The sequence below is a fragment of the Silene latifolia genome, chromosome Y (genome assembly GCF_048544455.1).
Source record: "Silene latifolia isolate original U9 population chromosome Y, ASM4854445v1, whole genome shotgun sequence".
NCBI lineage: Eukaryota > Viridiplantae > Streptophyta > Magnoliopsida > Caryophyllales > Caryophyllaceae > Silene > Silene latifolia.
In genome coordinates, this window is record NC_133538.1 from 21,729,521 (window position 1) to 21,747,528 (window position 18,008).

Genomic DNA, 18,008 nt, shown 5'->3' on the forward strand with positions numbered 1-18,008 from the left:
AGTAAGAATATGAATCTTATTTTAATTCGATTAAATGAGATTTGTTTTAGTAATTAAGATGTTATATTACTAAAATTTTGTTTATGAAACAATTAAATTAAGAATGAACGAATAATTATAATTGCAATGTGTTGTAGATTATATTAACATGAACTATTTTATTTACTTGTAATTGTGAATTACTAGTTAATAGTTGTATATAATTAAATTAATATATGTAATGATATTTAATTGTTAAATATGCATTAATATTATTAATAACATGTTATATGTCCCAAGTCACACATTATATGACAAAATTATTAATTGACAAAAATAAAATGGACTCCATTACATATGGGGCACCGGTTTTTATGGGTGTGTAAGGTTATATGGTTAATTATTTTTAATTAGAGAAAACACAATGGTTAAACTTTAAAGACTAGCCTACACCCTAGCTTTGTTTTGAGAAGAACAAAAGAAAAAGTAAAGGGCATGCATTGGCTCTATGGCCACCCTCCCCATCGGTCTTCTCCTCCCATAAGGAGAATAGGAATTGTTCTTATTTTTCTTATCATTCATTCCTACATTTGACACTTCTTACTCTTCTCCCTTTTTCTCTAAAATTAAGTTTGAGAAACTATTGTTCAAAGATTTAATTTTAGATTACTATAGTAGTAATAAGAAATAATATTAGATCATATTTTTAAGGTTAACTACTAATATAATCTAGTCAATTAATTAGTAATTTTAAGGGGTAGTCTTGGTGCAATCGATAGGAGGTTCTCATACTTTTGGGACAAAAGGAATTATCCATTATTTTGAGCTCAAGAACAAGTAAGAAAGGTGTTCTTACTTGTGCCCTAAAAGCCGATTTCAAATATTGTAAGAATCATTTTTCTTACCTTTATATTTATAATTTGTTATGCATGCATAAGATCAATATCTATTTTAAAGAGTAAATTAGATTAACAATTAAAGGAGTTTAATAAGAAGGTATAGTATCCTTTTAGAAAACAGGCAACAGGTAGCACGTATGCACACACATTAACACGCAAAAGTATTTGATGAAAACAAAAATATCCACAATGACTCGAAGTTAAAATTGAATTTTGAAAAGTATTTGATGCAATTTTGAGCAATTAACTCGTGTTTGAATTAAATTGCGTCGAATTTTTTCGAAAACTGATTTGTAACCCGGAAAAACTAAAACTCAAACCGTCGTGGATGAATTTCAAAAGAGATTTTGCGAGTTTATTTGATTTGATATTTGCAAGATCAAGACTCGGATTTGCAAGAGTCTGAATTTTTGTGGAAAAATTGACGTTGTGTTATCAATTTTCGATTTTTGTGGAAAATGCGAAATTCTGAAAAATTTTCGGAATTTTCGACTGACATGAAAATGATCCGTCGACTGACATGGAAACGATCCGTCGCGGATCGGGGCGACTAGCCCTTCCCCCCTAAGAAAAGAAGAGTAAACCCCGTATGTTTAAAGCTGCATCATGGAAACCGTGCCGGATTTCGTAAAATGCGGAAACAAAGAAATGTGAGTGTGAGAAAACAAAAAAAATTCCCGAATATGCCCGAAGAGGCGCGAGCCTTGAGGCGATAAAAACTAGTTGTTAGGAAGAAACACAACTTGATAGGGACAAATCAAGGTGCGGATCCTGAGGACCAGCCTAAAGAGGCGCGAGGCCAGAGGTGATGGAAGTGAGCTTCCCCCTTTTTCTGAAAAAAAAGCGTTGATGGTTTTGTATAAATAGGGACGTTTGTGCTTTATTGTATCATCATCCGAAACACGAAAAACATCTCTACGAAAATCTTTCTTCTTCTTCCACAAAATAATCCATGCATTCTTTCGAAAATAGGTTGCAATATTGGTGTCGGGATTTGTCGCCTCCCGAGAAGTATCAAATTATTGTAATGGGAGTTTGTCAATTGTTAGTGCTTCGTCAGGTCAAGGTACAATCCTCGTTCCTTGAAGTATGCTCTCGGTTTTGGGATTCGAAACATCATGTTTTCGTTTTCTCGAAAGGTGAAATTTGCCCTTTTGCCGAAGAAGTGGGCGCCATTGGTGGATGGCCGGGTTGTACTCCGGTGCTTCCTCCGAGTCGTTTGTGTTACAAAGAGAAGTTTCGTTCAATGTTGGGCTTGTCAACGAGCCAAGTGAACTCTCTCCTTGCTGCCGATGGTGTGGATATGTTGGCTCTTATCAACATCTTCTAAAACCGGTTGGATGTCAATGTCTCGGAGGTGGCTAGGAGAAGGGCTCTTGCCTTTTGCCTAGTGCATGCATACCTTCTTGTCGATGCCTTGAAGAAGGAGGGGTCAAAGTGTTATGGTAGTATGAACCTTGTGCATATAGTTGAGCAAATGGAGCACGGTTCGGATCCATCATGGTTGGTGCTTTGCGAGATCATCCAAGCATTGGATAAGAAAGGCTCTCTTGGAGAGGCTCCTTCGTTTGGATCCCCAAGGATCCTCCAAGTGTGGCTCTTGGAGAGGCTAAGGTATGTAGAGCCTCCAGCCGATTCTTCTTCTTACTCCTTGGTCGAGCTCTCTTGAGAGGTTTAGTTTTCGGTACCTGTCGTTAGGAGAACCTAGACCAAAACAATATTTATAACTCCACAAAAAACTCTACTATTAGTAAAGAGGCAAGTAAAGGTCGGATCCCAAGGGATGGGTATTGAAGTGACATTTTCAATTGCAAGTAGCGGTGTCTAGGGGTGTCACAATTTGGGGTTGGAATAGAAGATCACTAAACTAAATAGCAATGAAAGTAAACAAGTAAGATGATTGAAAAGAGATGTAAATAATTGATAAAAGGCACTAGGGTGTCATGGGGTCATAGGGGATTCATGGGAATTGATCATACAAACATATTCTCAAATTATAAGCAAGCAATTATTGTTGTGATGGATAGAGTTGGTTTATATCTTACAATCCTAAGAAAGTTTGGGTCCCGGAGCCGAATTGACTAGATTGTACAACACCTACAAGTCGACTTAATCTTACCTACTCAACTATATGCATGGTCTAATGAGACTCGAGTTGGTTTATGTCTTACAAGTCTCATTGAAAAGGTAAGTTCTGGGTAAAAAATGCAAGGATTCATAGGCTCGCATTTCATCAAACATAACATGTGCATAAGTTGAGATCACAACAAGCAAGCAAATAAACTATGAAAACATATTAAATTAAGCATGAATCATCCCCCATGTTGGTTTCCCCTAATTACCCATTAACCCTAGTTAAGGAAACTACTCACTCATTATCATGTTGAACATGCTAGCAAGGTTGTCAATCATACCAACAAAGTAAAACATGATGAATAAATGAAGATGATTAACAATAATTAAAAAGGGATTAAGAGAATTATACCTACTTATGATTCCAATAATAAAGCAAAGAATAATAGAAGTACTTGATGATTGATTGGAAGGTTGTCAATCTCCCAATAATAACCCAAATAATCTTCAATTACCCAAAATGAAAGATGAACAAAAGAGAGATTAAGGAAATGAGATTTGTATTAAGACTTGATTAAAAGTTGATTACAAGATTAAAGAGAGATTAGAATGATATAAACTACATAAAAATATTGATAAGAAGAACATGATTATCTAATTGGACTAGTGGGGTATTTATAGTGGGGATTAGGTACACAAATTAGGGTTTACTAAGGGCTTAAATGACGATTAAGTCCTTGAGGAATCGCTCCTCTCAGAAAAATATGCGAGTCTCCTTTTTTCTAGTCTTTCCGAGGTATGCGCATCCTTCATAGAACAAGAAGAAAACGGAATAGCTGTAACACAATCCGAGCGTCCAGGGCACGGGACGAGCGGATTGTCTGGCTTTTCGACGAGCGGATTCAATGGCTGGACGGGCGGATTGTGGGTCTTTTGGACGAGCGTCCCACTGAAGAAGACGCTCGGATTCCTTGTCTTGGACGGGCGTCCAGGGGGCAATCCGCTCGGATTCTGAGTCAGCTTCTTCCCTTCTTCTTTTCTTCCTTCTTCTTCATATAATCCTTGGGGATTTCATCGGAGATTCAAGGATTTTTTCTCATCATTTGCCAACTACTACAATATGAACAAAGGCCTTCTAGTCGTGTCTTCTCTTTGATGCTTGGTCATTGAATTCAATCAATTTAGCACCATTTTGCCATGAAAATGCAAGGTTTGCACTCCTTTCCTACCAAGGGATCAAAATCTCAAAGAATATGCAAAACAAAGAACTAAAGACAATAAATGACCTAAATATGCACTAAAAAGCATGGGAACAAGGCTAATTCGGGGACTAAATACGCTCAAATAATGGTCACATCACTCCTTCCGTCACCTTACTATGAGGAAGAAGTTGTACTCGGATAGTTTTGCATCCACCGAGGCCTATTGGGCCTCGAGATTAGTGGAGGAGGGTGGTCCTCATATCCGTTGGGTGGTGCCATGGTGGCACTTAACATCCTTTATGGGGTTGCCTGCTTCGGCCGCTAGTGCTTGTTCTTTGATGGTGGTGGGCTTCAAGGTTACTTCCTTCATCTACCTCGAAAGACTAATGAGGCAAATGGGGCGTCAACAAAAGGTGCCGCTCAAGATACTCTCGTCCAAGAGAGTCTTTTCCGGAACTCGAGCTTGTGGAGGTCTTCGAAAGGTGGTGGGCCACTCGGCCAACATGGGAGGTACCAAACCCCGTTACCACAACATTGGTGACTCCCGCTTATGTCAAGTGGTTAAGAGCTCAAACCTTGGAAGGAAGGTCCAAGTTCCGTAAGGACGAGGTCATCGACTTGAAGTATAGGGAGGTTGACAAGGCCAACCGTGCCTTCTTTGACGATTTTGCCGATGATGTTAGCCCGGATGTAATGAGGCCACCGAAGAGGAGAAGCTCGGTTTCCAAAGAGGTAGTGGGCCGTGTGTGGGCTTGACTTAGGCCAAGTATGAGGTCTTGCAAGAGTCCGGAGGCCGTTGCCGTTGTAGATCCATTGAGGATCCGTTACAAAGAGGAAGGCCATGCTAGGCGGGCCAACAAGAAGAACAAGGGGAAGATGTACCCTGAGAGAAAAGGCAAGGGTAGAATGGAAGAATGAATATCTCCATTACCGGTTTTAGTATTAAGTTTTAATAGTGTTGTGAGTTTTTATTATGTTGTACTAGCTATGTATTATGTATTTTGTGCTAGTTTTATTATGTAAGATGTCTTAGTCGACACTCTAGCTTTGACAAGTTGTAGACTTTCTTAGCTTTATTCGTTGTCAAGTTTGTAATCCTTCTCATTATTAATTAAATAAGAGGATTGCTTGTGTTAAGAGAGTTGTGAACGCTTGTTTCTTCCATCCATTTCGTAAAGGCAATTCTATATGAATTATCCTAAACATTGCACTTGTGAGAGGAGATTTTGTGGGAAGGGAGAAAGGCTTTTTTTTTTGTATTTTGGTGAAAAAGGAAATGTTTTTCCCTTTCTTATTTTTTTGAAGTTGGTATGGGTGATGTTTTTTTTGTATGTGGGGATGGTTGTGTCCTTCTTGTGTGAGAAAGGACTGCCTACGTATCCACCTGAAAAGGTGAAATCAAACCATGATCGTAGTTCGAAAAGTTTTGTTAATTTTATTTGGGTTTTGTGGTTGTATCCTTCTTGTGTAAGAAAGGACTGCCTACGTATCCACCTGAAGAGGTGAAATCAAATCATGCTTGTAGTTCAATTGTTTTGTTACTTTTGTTAGGGTGTTGTGGTTGTATCCTTCTTGTGTAAGAAAGAACTACCTACGTATCCACCTGGAAAGGTGAAATTAAACCATGCTCGTAGTTCAGTTATTTTGTTTGAGTGCAAATGGATATTGACTTTGACAGATCAGAGGCTGTTTTTAAACATGGCAAGGTGACATAACATAGACTCGGTAAAATATGCAATTTCAAATCAGAACGCGTTAAGGAACTTGACTTGAAAGGGATATTGTGGTCACTAGTTGTGAAACTAGGGTAAGGTTTGTGGTTACTAGGGCTCAAGGGTAGTATTTCTTGAGTTGGTCTAGGTTGGTCGGTGATGCATGTATTTTATATATGGTTTTTACCTTATATTTGCACGCATTTCTGTGTTATTTATGTAGAGATTAGCTACAAATGCTCCGAAATAGTCTACTTTGGTCTATCTTGTATTAATTACAGGAATGAGCCAGAAGGAGCATAATCGAGCCTAAACTTGTCCCATCCTCATGCATTTTGGAGAAAGAAGAATCGAAGCTTGGAATCTGTCACTTAGAGATGCGTGAAGTGGCTTCGGAAGCTGTTCAAGAGTTTATCCGCACTAATACAGCTTGATCGACTAGGTTGGCTGCTGAAACTGGTCGATCGAATGCTTTATGCTACTAAAGATCCTCGATCGAGTTGTTGCTGAGCTAGATCGAGATGGGTGTTTGCTGTAGTCCTCGATCGAGTACTTGTGTTACTCGATCGAGAGGATTGTTGAGTTTTGTTCTCGATCGAGTAGTTTATTTCTACTCGATCGAGAAGTTTTGTCTGATATGTAATCTTTAGTTAATTTTCGGATATTCTTTGGTAAGTAGGAATAAATAGGAGGTGACGGCAGCCATGGGGGATCTCTTCCTCTCCTCTCTCTTATTCTTTCTCTTAGAACTCTACTCTTGAGACCTAACTCTCCATTGTTTTAGAAGTTCTCTGTAATCGGTATTTGTAATCCTTAATTATTTCACTATTTTATTATAGATTTCTTGTTCTTTGAATCTTCTCTCTTTACTCTTTTTCTTGTCTTTGTTAGGAATTTATTTATGATGTTCAATTCAATTGTTATGGATATTGTTATTATTCTCCCAATATCAATTATGCATAGCTAAACTCTTTTGCTAGGACATAGGGGAGCCATGGTAATTAAGGAATCATGAATAAGTGATTAGGGTTTGGTGTAAATTAGGTTTGTGTTGTTATCTATGCATTTAATTGCAATTAGCTATTTGAGTCGACGCATTTGGCTAGTTAATATCGTTACACCTTGACCTAGATCGAGAGATTGGAAGGAGTAAGACCTGGAATGAACATTAGGGCATGCTAGTGAGGGTGAAAGCTAGGCTAGTATTGTTTTAGGGTGAAGAGCGGACCGAGAGGACCTTTGCACTACCCTGCAGACCGAGTTTATGCTGACTTATGACCTTAGATTACTCCTAGAAACCCATGGTGAACCGACTGTTCTAGCTATTTCTCTCCTTTGTTAATCTCTTTAAAGTTTATTTTTTTTTCTTCTTTCGTTCTCTTCCCTTTACATCTCCGTAGTTTAGAATAAACAATCCAAAAACCCCAAGAACGGTTACTTAGACAGACTTAGTTTAGCATACATTTTCCCATCTCCCTGTGGATTCGATACCCGACTGCCTCTACTACATTTATTAGGGACCAGTTGGTTTATTTTTGATAGAGTTGCGACAGCCGTATCAAATTTTAGCGCCGTTGCCGGGGAGGTGGTGTAATTTTGTTGTTTTATTTTAAGTTTGTCTCTCGTCTCAAGGAATTTATTCCATGAGATTGACCTCATATTTTCTCTAGTGCTGTAATTGTATTGCAGGTAATCTGTCCTAGAAGAGGACACAGTTATATCTGTTATCCATACTACTTCATTTTGCTAAGATGCCGAACATCGCCATGCACTCAGAACCTACGGTAGATTCTCTGCCCAAAGGTTTCTTGCTACGTACTACAGATTCGGGCACCTTTGGGATTCATCCGGCCTACATTCAGTTGGTAAAGAGGAATTTCTTCAAGGGAGCAGCTGGCGAAGATCCGTGTAAGCACATGGAGTTGTTTACTGAATATTGCTCCACCATTCCTTTAGTTGTTGGGGTGACACAGGATAGGTTCAAAGGATCCGTTTTTCCTTTTTCTTTGACTGATGACGCCCGGGAATGGTTGAGAGATCTGGATAGGGAAGCTGCCAGTGTGACTGAATGGAATTCCCTAGCCTTGGCCTTCTATAGAAGGTATTTTCCACCAGAGCACACTAATGCATTGAGAGCCCAAATCACTACATTCACACAATTGCCTATCGAATATCTGAATGGAGCTTGGACTAGGTTCAAGAAACTTGTTCGTTCTGTACCTCATCATGGTTTCCAACGGTGGTTCTTATGCACCCAATTTTACAATGGGTTGTATGCTGATCAAAGAGTTATATTGGATAACGCAACAAAAGGAAGGTTCCAGAAAAATGTTGAAGATGATAAGGGATGGCATCTTATTGAAGATATGGCCATTCATGTAGCTAAATATGGAAATACCAGAGGAGGCAGGCGAGAGAATGAAGGATCTGGTGACTCTTTTATAGTTAGAGTGGAAATTCTCGATGAGAAGTATGACAATTCAGAGATTCTACAAATTACAAGTGAACATGCTCAAGTTCATGCTATGATTGAGCAAGAGGTGATTTGTGGTAGATGCGGTACCGAAGGACACGATCCTATTACTTGTATGGCGGATGTAGAACGAGTTCGCGCTTACTAACAATATAAGCAACGAGTTCCGTTCTCCAAACTTTATGAAGACTTAACCACGCCAAGTACTTCAAGTCCTCCTAATCCGAAGCCACAACAAGTCAATTCACCTTCTACAAATATAGAAATTGTGGAGTTAAAGTCTTTGGTGCTATCCCTAGGAGAGAAACTAAGACATAGTTGAAAATTCTATAGAAAAGTTGCAAGACCAAGTCGCGCGACTTACATCCGAGCAAATAAACCAAGTGAATCGCTCATCTCCTTGTGACTTGCTTAATGCAATCAATCTCCAAAGTGGTCTTACTTATGATGGACCGAAAATGCCGGAAAATGATGATATAAATGTTGATGAAATTTTGAAATCTGTTTTGGAGGACCTAATTAATGACGTAGCTGCTGAACATCGGCCAACTACTCGATCGAGTGAATCTGGCCCTCGATCGAGTGGTTTCTCCTCTTATAATACTCGATCCAGTGATCTAGGCTCTCGATTGAATGGTGCCCAAACTGAAGTTCTCGATCGAGAGGATCATGTTCTTCGATCGAGTGATTCCCATGACAAAAGCTCTTGACGAGTGAAGATTGTACTCGATCGAGCACATATAGCAGCGAAGATGCTGTTTTGACGTCTAAACTTGCTGTTGGGTCATCTTCCTCTGCTGCAGAGATTTCACGTTTAGACAAAGGTCAAGAGAAGGTCGCAGACCCACTTATTGTTACCAGAATTCCTTATCCGGGACGTCTGAATGATGCTAAGGTCGAGCGACCGTACGGTAAATTTGTGGATGTGGTCAAGAATCTTCAGGTGACCGTTCCTTTTATCGAGCTAATTACCCAGGTACCTTCTTATGCAGAATTTATGAAAGATATTTTGACGCGTAAGAGAGAGCTAAGTGAGTATGAGAGTGTTGTATTTATGGAAGAGTCTAGTAATTTAATTCTCAATAAAGCTCAACCTAAGATGAAAGACCCGGGTAGTTTCTCTATTACCTGTACCATAGGCATTGAAGTGATAGATAAGTCTCTCTGTGATTTAGGAGCCAGTGTCAGTGTCATGCCTTATTCTGTCTGCAAGAAACTTAATATGGGTCACCTTAAATTGACTAATATCACCCTCCAGATGTCTGATAGATCGGTCAGACGACCTTTAGGTATCCTAGAAGACGTGCCTGTTAAAGTAGGCAAGTTCTTTATACCAGTAGACCTCATTGTCTTAGACATAGCTGAGGATACCCGGACCCCAATTATACTAGGAAGACCATTCTTATATACAGCTGGGGCCATTATTGATCTCAAACAAGGGCATTTGACTCTTGAAGTGGGGGATGACGCCATCACTTTTAGTTTGCCAGGTACACTTGCTCGCCCAATGATAGAGGATACTTGTTATTCAGTTGATATCGTTGACGAGTCTGTTTATGAGTTCTATTCGGATTCCTTGATTAAGGATCCACTGGAAGCTTTGATATTGCTAGATGATTGCGTAGATAACTAGGAAAAAAATGACCTTGTGTTGGATTTGTTTGGAGCTGCAATAAAGGAGCGTAACTCACCGACGCTGAAAGAGAGAGGGTAGAACAACTGGTAAATACTCCTGCACTATGGAGGTAAAGTTACCCGAGCGTAAGCTCTCCCTTCTCACCTCAAATATGCATTCTTAGATGATACAGAGCAATATCCAGTCATTGTTAGTGCTAAATTGGATGATAAACAGCTGACCGCTTTGTTAGTTGTTCTTAAGAAAAACAGGAAAGCGATGGGTTATTCATTGGATGATATTAAGGGCATCAGCCCTGATATTTATATGCACAGGATTGAGCTAGAGGAGGATCACAAACCATGCAGACATGGTCAGCGCAGGATGAATCAGAAGATGTAGGATGTTGTGATGGCTGAGGTAATGAAGCTACTCGATGCAGGTATTATCTACTCTGTTGGTCATTCTAAATGGGTGAGTCCAGTTCAGGTGGTTCCTAAGAAAGGAGGAACTACTGTGGTTAAGAATGATAAAAATGAATTAATACCCACTCGAGTAGTAACTGGTTGGCGGATGTGCATAGACTACAGACAGCTAAATGTTGCCACAAAGAAAGATCATTTTCCCCTTCCTATCATTGATCAGATGGTAGAGAGGTTAGCCTCTCATAAGATTTTCTGTTATTTAAGTGGATATTTAGGGTTCTTTCAGATCCCTATTCATCCGGATGATCAGGAGAAGACTACTTTTACTTGTCCTCAGGGTGTTTTTTCTTATCGTAGAATGCCTTTTGGTTTATGTAAAGCCATTGCCACCTTTCAAAGGTGTATGATGGGGATATTTTCTGAGTATATATAGTCTATTATGGAGGTCTTTATGGAAGATTTTAGCGTATGCGGAAGTGATTTTGATAATTATCTGTCTAACCTTGATAAAGTGATGCAGCGCTGCATTAAGGTTAATCTTGTGCTTAATTGGGAGAAGTGTCACTTTATGGTCAACGAGGGAGTTGTCTTAGGGCACTTGGTTTCTGATAGGGGCATCGAGGTGGATAAGGCAAAGGTGCAAGTGATTCAGCAATTGCCTCCTCCTATTAATGTTAAAGGCGTGAGGAGTTTCCTTGGTCACGACGGCTTTTATCGCCGGTTCATTAAGGATTTTTCAAAAGTTGCTAAACCACTTACACAGCTGTTACTTAAGGATGCCCCCTTTGTATTTACTGACGAGTGTATTTCTGCTTTTAACAGGTGAAAGCAGGCCTTGATTTCAGCACCGATTATCCAGCCTCCCAACCGGGAGTTTGTTAGGTTTATTTACCTCTTATTAGACTCCTCTAATAATGAACTAATTAACTTCTTAATCATTTGTTCTTTAAATCTAGTGCATGCATAACAAAATGAAAGATTTATAAGAAAAACAATGTCCCTTACATTGCTATATGGTTCGAAATATAGGGCACAAGTAAGGTCACCTTCCTTCACTTGTTCTTGAGCTTAATGTGATGGATGATCCTCTAAGATCCCAAGTATAAAAATCCTCCTTAGATTGCACCCAAGACTTACCCTTAAACTAGTATACTAATTAACTAGATTATTATACTAGAACCCTTAAAATGATTCTAATATTATTAATATTACTACACTAGTAATCTTATTGGTGATATTAGAATAGATGAACAATTACTTGTGAATCTAAAACTTGTTTAGAGAAAACTAGAGAGAAGGATGAACAAGCATTTGCATGTAGATGTGAATGAATGAGTAGTAGTCAAAATGAGAACAAAAATTCTCTTAAAGAGGAGGTGTGGCCGGGTAGAGTATGTCCAAAAGGGCATCTTACTTTTCTCTTTTTGTCTTCACAAGAAATAGTTGTGTAAGATGTGTAAGAATAAGTCTAAGGCTAGTTGTAGATAGGTATCATCATACCATTTTATCAAATAAAATAAAAACAACCAAAACTCACTAACATACTCTCCATTTCGGTCCAACCTCCATAAAATGGACTACCATTTTATTTTGTCAATTTGTCACTTGTCACACAATATGTCACATGTAGTATTTTACATGTTATTAATGAATTTAATGCATATTTATCACATAAATACCATTTTACAAATTAAATAAATTACATACAATAAATCGACTAATGATACTTGATCATATAAATAAAATGGGTCATATAATTATAATTCACAACATCTTGTAATTATAATTAACCATTCATTTTTATCTCTATCGTTTCTCAAACAATAAGCAATTTTACAAATAATAAAGCATTTTTATTACCAAAATAAATCTTATTTAATCCCATTACAATAAGATATCATTCTCTCTCACAAGTAAATTGTTCAATTTTAAGGAATTGATTACCTTGTATCGTCATACAATTAATCAATTTATCCATTAAGGGAATTGTCCTTTAGGTGTGACCTTAAGGGATCAACTGACTACCACCGTCACACGACAGTAATGTCAAACTCTTGTCAGCCAATCATTACCGATTAATGACGATCAGTTGATTATATAATAAATCATCCCTCACGTATTCTTAGTATGAGATTTAATTATGATATTAAATCATGTGATCGCACTATTGTTGAGGACACATTTTCCAATAATCTCCCACTTGTTCGAGACAAGTGTGCGTCACCAATTCTCTTGTCCTATTACAATCTCCCACTCAATGCAAGGTGTCTTGCAGGTCGTACTTACACTTGATCATATCTTGAGTGGTTTCCTCGATCTGGAGAGTAACTATCTGACCGGAATCATCTGCCATAGATACCTTCCGAGCGTGGCCACGCATTTCCAGTTAACTATTCCTCGAGTGGCCTTGAGATTTCAAACAACCCTGACAAGGGGTGGACAATTCCTATCGCCCTATTCCCTTCGTTCAGCCACAGTCCATCATAACCCAAAATATACCCAGTTTGACCTCATTTACGAAGTCGTAGAGTATAAATTAAAGCTAATCAGGAGTTTGTGCCAACTTGGGCGAATAGTCTCAGGTCAAAAGAATTGACTCATAAGAATACTATAGTAGCTCTTGCCACGACCAGGCTTTATGAATTACCAGAACTCTATAAGCGGTCACTACCCGACAGAGTGTCCCATACAGTCTGCCTATATGATCGACTAGTCATCCCATATGACCCTATGTCACTTGAACTTGCCATCAATCGCATCACACTCTAGTCACTTCGAGACGTCACCTCATATAAGTAACTAGGGGCGAATACCATGTCAATCTAGTTCACTTTAATGAGGTTCAATTTGTCTCTACAGCCCATTCGGATACGATAAGGTCGCGGGTGAGTTTAATGAAACTCAAATGATAAATGCGATTATCTCATATGAACAGTCAATACACTATTACTACTTCATATCTTATAATCTTTAGTGTATTATTAACACTAGTTTAGATGCAATAAAAGCTTGGAAAGTTAATATACCCAATATCCATATATTCCAACTTTTCAATTGCTATTTCCTTCCATTCAATGTCATCTCCAATGACATGAATTTATCTAAGTATATGTCTAGACTTCTTACTAGACTTGGGCTCTTTAACTTGAAAGATACTCCCACTGTTATCGCATAACTTGTGACAAAATCATTTGTAGAGGGATTCACCCTTAATCCCTACATTGACGATTTTATCACAATTTACTTAGATTTCTTTTGTAGAATTTGCAATGCACGAAACTAAAACACTTTTCTTAGTTTCTTACTCCTTAGTCAATAAAGCAGCCTAGGATTTCGACAAATCCCTTTTGGAAACTAAAGTTTGTGCAACCCTTCAGCACTTAACTTAGTTTGTCATCCAAACATATGAACAAGTCTTCAATTGTCCTTTAAGACTTTCACAAAACCATCTTGTGAATTAACTTGTTATTGACTTATCATGATTCTATCATATGGTTCATCATAGCACATGTGTCCGTTGGCATACATGATCGTTCTAATGGCGGAAACATTAGCAATAGATTTCATGTGATCAACAGCTTAATAGGTTCAGTGAATGACTATGACTCCATCATAGTATTTCCACTTATATGAACATGAATAGCCTATTTAACCTTGTTGATGTACAACAAGTATGAAAGATCTTATCGTCATAAGACTCTCTACTCTATGCCAATATTCTCTCACGTAGATTCAAAAATCTAGAATACTTTGCATCCCATTCCAAGTCACACAATCACTCTTGCCAGAAGAGAGCATTGGTACATAATTCTCAATAAGTAATATGTCTTCAATATATGGAAACATGATTCTGGCTCCCACTTAACTTCATGTATAATCATGATCCTTCAATCATGTGAATGAAATCATTCACTATTATCACATGAAAAGTATAATCCTTTAATGCTTGCTTAAGATCATCCTAGGTTCACTTAAGAAAGCTACGCATATGATGTTAGGACACTTAAATCTTTATCTAAGGTTTTGTGTTTCAAACACTTCCTTCTCTAAATTTCCATTTTAGAAAAGCGAATTTTATTTGCCATTCTTCATTAAAATGAAATGCGGCAATTCCTAACACAATTTATCTTGATCAACATCTTCATGTAAATCTTATGCATTTGTGTACTCTGAAGCTCTATTTACCTTTAAAGAGACCCTCACTTTAAAGTAAATCTACTCATGAGTAAGTATTTTCGGATTGTAATGCTATGGCTCGTATGTAACAAGGTCATGAGACTATCACTTTCACAAAGTAATATTTTAACCAATAAGGCATGTGCGACAAACTCCCACTGAACTATGCTCCCATTCTATCTTCATAGACTATAGTTCAACTACACTCCCACTCTATAATTCTATTACTTTCACAAAGTAACATTATAAAACATGTTTGTAACGATGCAATCTACTCCCACTCTATCTCTCAGAAATACATCTATCTTCTTGAGAGATAGCTTTGTGAGTTACAAACATATATATGGTGGAATTTTAGGAATTTATCTAGACTGTATATTAGCCTTCAAAAGGCCATCGCTTATATGGCAGTTTGATACACATAATATGCGATTCTTATCCATGTTATCTATTTAATAGACTCTCTATTCTAGGTATCTCATGGTTGACCATCTTTTTTAGAATAATGTGTCTGTATGGTATCGTAAATTCCCTACTTTATGAGTTCAATAGCTCATCACAACTTTATAATTGATCTTACATAAGTAAGTTGTTACTTTAAGTAACAAAGACATAAGGAGAATCAAATTCATAGCTTATGGACATATAATGATCTAATCACCATAATCATCTATTTTATCAATTTTAGTTGTCTATCTAATGTTTCCCTATGCAAGTAATATACGATGATGATTTTAGAACAAGTGATAAAATAAAACAAGTGATTTGGGTTGAAAACCAAACCACAAATATCCAAAGCACAACAATTGTTTAAAGGATTACAAACCGATTTCCAAGTCACACAAGGAAATCAAAATAGTTCTAGAAACTTCAAATACATCATAAAATTAAAGACAAAGCAAATTAAAGCCAAGCTTCTTCTAATGATCCATCACCATGGTTGGCTACTCTAGCTTCCCACATGATCCTCTAGGCTTGCTTCTCCTTGCCTTTGTCCTTGCTAGGAGGCCCTATTTACAATAAAAAGGGTAATTATCACAACTTGTATCATCATACCAAAGTTGAGATTGAAACATAAAATATAGGGATAGTTATATACCTACTGGAATAACCTTTCCAGCTTTGATGTCGCCAAGGTATTTGGAACAGTTTCTCTTCCAATGCCCAATACCACAACAATAGTGGCACTTGTCCTCGGTGGGGGCACTGTACTTGGGCTTGGAGGTACTAGCTTCATAAGTCTTAGCTTTCTTCCTGTTGGGAGTTCGCTTCTTTTCCTTTTTCCTTCCTTTCTTGAAGGTTCCCTTACTCTTATGATTGACATTGAGCACATCTTTGGTGGTGCTAACACTTAGCTCCATGTCCCTTTCGGCTTGCACAAGGATTTTGTGCAACTCATCAAGGGAAACTTTCTTATCTTGCATATTAAAATTCACCCGGAATGGAACATATGCCTTGATTTTGTTGAGGGAATGAAGAATTCGATCAATAACAAGTTCATCGGGAATTTCAACCTTATGCATTTTCAAGGTCTCAACATGCTCCATCAACTTGAGCACATGAGGGCTAACTTTTTGGCCCTCCTTAATGTTGAGATCAAATAATGCGGAAGCCGCTTCATATTGTATGACCCTAGGAGCTCGTGAAAACATGTTCACTAGCTTCATGTAGATCTCATGAGCGGTGCTAATCTTTATAGCACTTCTTTGGAGTTCGGCCTCCATAGCAAAGACCAACACATTTTTGATAGCGGCCGACTCCTTTTGGTAAATCTCATAGGCAAACCTAGCAGCGGCGGTGGACCTAGCATTAGGTTCGGTGGGAGATGCCTCGGTAAGGTAACGAAGCTTGTCGTCACCTTCCGCGGCCAAGCGAAGTTGCGCGTCCCAATCGGCGAAATTAGACCCATTCTTTTCTAACTTACATCGATCCATGAAGGATCAGAGCCATGACACATTGGTAAGCGTGGTGGAACTATTGGATGCGGACGTGATTGGAGTTGCCATTGCGGTTGATAAAACAAATTTGACTATAAAATAGGAAATGAAGGAATTAATTAACATCTATCGTTTTATAGTACTCTTATATTTTAATATAAGTATTTAACATCTATGTAGTGACCTCCACCCAACTAACATAAATGATTCTGAGATCCAAATTCATATTAATACGGGTACGGTAAGCCGAGTCATCCCTTATTAATATAACTCGGTGGATTAACCTCTTAATCGATTATACTTTTAGAACTCTTGGTTGATAAAAATTACTCTAATTCTCATCTTTAGCCCGGAACACATGCGACTACGGTCACGAATACTTCCGTTGAGCTCAATCCAAAATTCGATGTAATAACATTTTAGTACCCACTTACCCAACGTAACAAGGTTTGTATTACGGTAAAGCCGGCTCAACTCCCTTATGAAATTGGGATTCATGGTTTCTACTATTTGGTAAGGCTATTTCTCAATTATTATATGTGAGAGGTCTTGTCAATTTATTATCTATCACGTTTTAAGTGAACTAAAGCGGTGAACTACGATAATTATAATTGACACGGTTGATGACTCGATATGATATGCATGTTGTTGTTTATGGCGATTTGGCAATGCATGTAACACATTAAAAGAAATGCAAAGCAATAATAAAATTTCCTAGTATGGCCTTCCTAAAAAATAGAAAATCAAATCATCTATTACTTATTCGGAAACCAACTCCTTTGGTCCCTTGAATCTTCAATTGGCACGCCTCCCAAGACACCGTCCTCGTCGGATCACCTTTCCGAATGACACCGTCTTGAAGATACTCCATAATTACAAATAATAATAATAAAAAAACAAACAAATACAAAGCTATTCCTATTATACATTTGTAAAATGGAAAAACTAATAAAATAAAAGTGATACGAGATCACATTAAATTACAACCGAATCAATATTCCCTTTCATTACGGGTAATATTGATTAAAACTAAGGCCATACTAAGATAAAATTACATAATTCAAAATTATATAAATAAAAGACATTCAACAATTGAAATATGCAGCATTATAATATGTACCTATCATGCCAAATGATGTGCCAAATCGCCCTATTTAATTTATGTCGTTTATATAACCCGATTTTATGGAAATGCGTGATAATAACCTTTTAAAATCACTAATTAACACTTAAATCACATTTAAGCTCAAGTTAAGTATCCTAACACGTTTTAGGACTCAAAAATTAGTCATCACTCAAGTTTTTGACAATAATTCAACTTGATTTAATTTTATGCTCATCTTTTTTACCTTAAAATCTTAATATTTATGAAATAAATCCAAAATAAATTAATCGAAATTTAACTATTTTTAACCATTTAACTTCTTTTAATCCATTTTTATCTCATAAAAATCATAAATCATGCAATATTAATCCAATTAATACGATATTTTACACACAACTTGTAAAATATGCAT